The sequence below is a fragment of the Hipposideros armiger genome, unplaced genomic scaffold, assembly GCF_001890085.2.
Source record: "Hipposideros armiger isolate ML-2016 unplaced genomic scaffold, ASM189008v1 scaffold_15, whole genome shotgun sequence".
Lineage (NCBI taxonomy): Eukaryota > Metazoa > Chordata > Mammalia > Chiroptera > Hipposideridae > Hipposideros > Hipposideros armiger.
The window spans coordinates 2,752,595-2,758,737 of NW_017731365.1; positions in this window are offsets into that span (position 1 = coordinate 2,752,595).

Consider the following 6,143-nt stretch of genomic DNA (forward strand, 5'->3'; position numbering starts at 1 on the left):
AAAAGTGAAGGAGAAATACTTGCTCAGACAAAATAAAAATGGAGGGATTTTGTTGCTAGTACGCCTATCTTGCCAGAAATTTTAAAAGAAGTTCTTCAGAGAGAAGGAAAATGACATAAGAAACTCAGATCTAAATACAGAAAGGAAAAGCATCAGAGAATGAATAAGTGAAGCTAAAAGAAAAACTTTTATTTTTCTTATTCTTAATTGATATGACAGTTTGTTCAAAATAATAATAGAAACAATGTATTTGGTTATGTATAATTGTATATAAATGCTTATGTTTGCTTATGTGTAAGTAAAATGAATGACAGCAATGATATAAGGGATGAGAGGGAGGAATTCAATTTATTTTGTTATTATAAGGTATTTCCACTATCCATGAAGCTCGATAGTCCTATTTGAAAGTGGACTTAGATTAGTTGTAAATGTATATTGCAAACTCTAGAGCAACCATTAAAAAGTTCTTTTTAAGTATAATTGATGTGCTAAGAAAGAAGAGAAAATGAAATCATATAAAATGCTTAATTAAAACCACAAAAAGCAGAAAAGGTGTGGAAGACAAAAATAGGAACAAGGGCAAGGGCAACAAACAGCAAGCAGTAACAAATATGGCAGATGTTACTCCAACTATACTAATGTTAAAATTAATATTAATATATATTCTGCAAGATACTAAGTGGTGGATACATGTCATTATACATTTGTCAAAACCCATAGAAAAGGGGCCGGCCGAGTGGCTCAGTTGGTTAAGAGCTCGTGCAAGAGTTTGAGCTCTGAGCAACAGCGGTTCGATGCCCGGCCCAAGCTGAGTTGCCGCTGAGCTGCCAACAGGTGGCAGGATGGCTCAGCTAAAAAAAAACACAACAAAAACCATAGAATGTACAACTCCAAGAGTGAACCCCAATGTAAACCACAGACTTTGGATAACAACATGTCAATGTAGTTTCATCAGTTGAAGCAGATGTACCATGTGGGTGCTGGACATTGTCAGTGCAGGGGGGTTATGTGTGTGAGGGGGGAGGGGACGCATGTGAGAACACTGTACTTTCTGCCCAATTTTGCTGTGAACTTAAAAGTGCTCTAAAAAAATAAAGCTTATTTTAAAAAAAGGAAGGCGCTTCAGAAGTGATGAAAAAGATTAGAGAAAAAGTAACAAACACTGAAACATAGGCAAAAATTCCATATGTGACTAATAGGAGTCTCCAAACAAGAAAACTAAAACAAGAAACAGAATAAATGCCCCAAACTGTAACTCAAAAACACTTTCTTGAAATAAAATAAAAGTTTTGAAACTAAATTTTAAAAGAACACACCATGTTCCTAAGATTATCAATCCAGAATGGCCCATGTCACAAAATATTCTAATAAAATTACTAAACTGTACAGAAAAAAGAAAAAAATACACTGAGCATCTAGTTAAAACAGCAGATGAGTTCTAAGAGAAAGAAAATTATATTATCATGAAACATTTCTGCACTAATATTTCTCCAGAAGCAAATGAAGAATATTTTTAAGATACTCAAAGAAAGAAAACATGATTTTATAGGCACTAAAAGTGACATTTAAGTATAAAGGACAAAAAAAATGTTATCAACATGCAAAAACATAGAGAATATTGGTCCCATGCTCCCTCCTTGAGAAATATGCTAAAGAATGAGCTTCAGTGAAGCAAACTGACTAAAGAAATATCTAACATAAAAACTGGTGATAAGTAATGAACATGTAGTTATTTATAGAAATAACACTAAATGAGGCCTAAAAGGAAGAGATTAAAGTATACAATGGCTTACTATAAAGTTCAAACAAGGTAGATTAAGTCAATTATTTTTAACTGGGGGTAGGATGGGGAGATGACACGCAAAAAAAGCATTTTAACTGCTCTTAGTGATAACATTGGTGGTAAAAGTATTACAATTGTTATTCTGAGGGTGTTTAGTGTGAGTGAGGGATAAAATAAATGAGCAATTATGAGTTATTCTAATTTTATCATCTCTTGTGTCCTTGAGAATCAAGATTCTTGGTGCAGACGAGAGGAGATACAGATGTAATATAGAGGAGGTTGAATTTTACAACTCTGTGGTCATGAATTAGAAGTTATCAATATGAACTCATGAGATATTTTATCTTCTAAAAAAAAAGTACACACACGTGCACACATATATAAAATCTTAGCTCTGTTCATAAAGAAGCCTGCAAACAATGACAACCTAATAACAATGATCATCCAAGCACTCAGATAATTTGAAATACCACTATCTACAAAAAGAAACTAGCGTTTCTTGGGGAAGTTGCTATTCCTGGTTTGGGGCAGATTTATACAAAATGATCCTGAAACATCTTGTCACACTAGATAAAGAAGCAGTCATCAAGCTACTAAGTTGTTATAAGAACTCAGGGCCAACTTGAAAAGGCTCCCCGAGCCAGAGATGGGACAATTTGAGTTTCAAAAAGGACAATAATTGCAATTGATTACAACCCATCAATCTATGAGTTAAAATATTAAAACTGATTTTTAAGAAAACTAATCGGTCATCTTGAGAGAATGATATGAAACCAATTCATTATCTTAGATGAATCAGTTATTCTGCCTTCCCATATAAACTGTACCATGGGTAATCAAAAAGTAATGAGGATATGTGTCTCTTTATAAAGGTACTCCATTTAATAAATGAAAAAGAAATGAAAGAATTAGAATATAACACTTTACAATCCTCAATGAATTGATAAATTTTGGCATTAAGCATTAATGCTAACATCACAAAAAGAGAGACAACCAGATATTATGTGCCTTCTGGTGAAAAGCAGAGCAGCACTGTAATCTTTCCAAAAATATTGAACCCAAATCTGATCAAACCTCTAAATCTGCTACTCAGTTGTAGAAAATACAAAAGACTAGAGCAATGTGTTAAACTGCACCACAAATATTCATTCAGCAAAATCCAGAGCATGAGAAACCACAGGTCAAATGGTCCGATTCTTCCACAGATAAAACGAAATGAAAAGAAAGGCACGGAGAAGGGTTCTGTATATTAAAGGAGACTTAAAAGTAAATGTATAATAATTTTATAATGGGCAAGACTAACCTATAGTTTCTAGAGCCATACACTTGGGGGATAAAACTACAAAGCAGCATAAGGAAGTGATAACCATAAAAGTCAGGATAGGGACTTCTGCTTTTGACCAAGATGGAGTAACAAGGACCAGATTTACCCTCCTGCCTGATAGAACTAAAACACAAGACGAAACTTATGAAAACACGCCTGGTTTTAGACACTGGCTATCTGACTGAACAGAACCGTGATCCCTGAGAGAGAGGAAACAAAGGAGATGAGTTCTAAAATTGCCCCAGCTTACTGCCTAGAGACAATATCCAGGCCAGAACACAGAAAGAGGAGCCCAAAAGAGTCTTCTTGAGTTGCGGAGACAAAGCTAACAGTTCAAGGAGGCTGTGTGGCTACAGTCCACAGGGCAAAGTAGAGGAGAGGAGAGGACTGCACAGGGAGAGCTCCAGAGATCTGCACAGGGCCCCCATTAGTACTGATGGAGCACCTGGACATAAGGAAAGTACCCAAATCTGAGGAAAAAAGTCCATGTTTTCACCAACCAGAGTGGAAAAGCCATGTAATTCATGCAGCATTAAGTTGTGAGGCAAAATCAGCCCTAGAACAAAAGCTGCTTTGATCCCACCTGACAGAGCTTAAAAGCAAGCCTCAGCATGATCACATTCTTTCCAAGTAACTATACTAAACACCAGATACGAACTAAAAAATATTTATAGAAATGCAAAATATCCAGCATCCATAATATCTGGGGCCAATAAAAAATGTACAAGGCATGAAAAGGAAAAGGAAAATATGACTCATAATAAAGACATGCAGCAATGATATGCATAGATTTCATAGACAAGGACATAAAACAGTTATTATAATTACAGTCTATATAATTAATAAAGTAGAGAAAAGATTAAGCATGTAAAGTACAGATATGAAATGTATACTTTTAAAGACTCAAATGAGCTTCTAGAGATGAAAACTGTAACGTCTGAGATTTTAAAAACACACTGGACTGCAGAAGCAGGATGTTAGACATTGCAGAAGAAAAGATTGATGAACTTGAAGACACCGCAATAGAAATTATCCAAAATGAAACACAGAGGAAAAAAAAAAAAGTCCCGAGCATCAGTGAGAAGCAAGCTAACTTCCAGCAGCTTAAAAATGTGCAATTGGAGGCAGACCCAGAGGGGAGAAATGAGGAGGCTGGTGGAGCCAAAAAATCATTGAAGAAATAATGGCTAAAATTTTTCCAAATTTTATCAAAATTATTAAACCATAGATGCAAGAAGTTCAGTTAACAAGAAGAAAACTACCAAGGCATATCACAATCAAATTGCTTAAAACTGGTGATAAAGATAAAATATTATAAGTAGCTAGAAGAACAAAGATAACAATACAACTGACTTCCGGACACACACAGTGCAAGCCGGAAGACAATGGAGCAACATTTTAACAACAAAAACCTGTCACCCTATAATTCTATAACCAGAAAAAATATTTTTCAACATTTTGAAAAGCTGAAGGAATTTATTAGCTGCAGACCTGCACTTTAGAAAATGTTAAAGGACATCCTACAGGCAGAAGGAAAATTGTAACAGATGGAAATCTAGATCTATACAAAGAAATGAAAAGCACCAGAAATGGTAAATATTTAGGTAAATATAAAATTGTTTTTCTTACTTTTAAAAATATCTTTAAAAGATCATTGACGGTTTAATCAAAAAAAAATGGCACATTGTGGGGCTCATAACACATGTAGAAGTTATAAATGATAAAATGTCATACATGATAAAAGCCAGAATAGTGGCTACTTTTGTGGGAAGTGAGGGAGTTGAGATGGTAAGGGGACAGACTGAGGGAATGCTGGTGTCATTGGCAAAGTTCTACTTATTTCTTTGGCTATTGGAATGTTCATCTTGTGACAATTGATATTAAGCCATACATTTATGTCATTTTCTATATATATAAGTTTTACTTCATAACCCAAAGTCTTTAAAAAGAAACAATATAAAGTGACTTTTTGTGAACTATGTAGAAATGTAGAAATGCTTAAAGAAAAGACAGGAAGGATATGAAATAAAATGTTAACAGTGACTATCTTATGAATGTTGAGATTAAGGATGATGTCTACCTTTCTATTTTTTCCAAAATGCCTGCAATGAATATTATTTACTTTTGCAATCAGGAAAAAATAAAACAAAACCAATAAATACTTAGAATGGGAATACTTTATGCACAAATTGTATATCTGGTCCTTGGGAACCAAATTCATACCTTAGGACTCATTTCTCTATTCTTGCTTCTTTGATTTGATTACATGAATTAGTCCTGCACATTCCTATCCAAATTGCTTTGTGGTATGTGCTAACAACCAGAATTTAGTAAAGAGTAGGCATTCAAAAAAATTTAAGTACAGAACTGAATTAAAATCACATTTTTATGAATCTGTTGTCCTAATTAATAATATTTGGCTGAGAGTTGCGGGGTGAGGAACAGTTATCCCAAAGCCATTAGCTATGCTGGAGGTTTCTCTGGAAGGCCCTGGCCTTGTCCAGAAAGTCTTGTGATTGTTTTAAACAAGGAGACTGGGGTATTGCATTTACAAATTCTGTAGAAAGACTCCTGTGTTTTCAGAACTCCAAGCAGAAATATCAAGTGCCTCTAAATTTCATCAGACACAAACCTTACGTCCGAATTAGCAATAACCCCCAAAACAAGAACAAGCCTCAATGAAGACTGCCACAAGCCTCTAACCTTACCAAGAGACTATATTCCAAAGGAGGAAAATCAACACAGGGAAAATACCAGGTTTGTAGAAATCTGAGGACCTGACAAAGACACAACACACTACAAACTTAATTGCTCACAGAGCAAGCAGGAAAAGTGAAAAATATACCCTGAACATCTGTTGTTTGTGAATGACTAGTGTTAGGTCAAGTGAGATTAACCACATAGAATATTAGCCTTATAGTGTTTCCCAAGAAAACATGCTATGCATTAAAAAGATTAGCAAAGGAACTATAGTGCACTTAAAAAAAAATGAAAGAAAAGAATGCCTAGTTTGAATATTGATTGTTTTTAAATTTG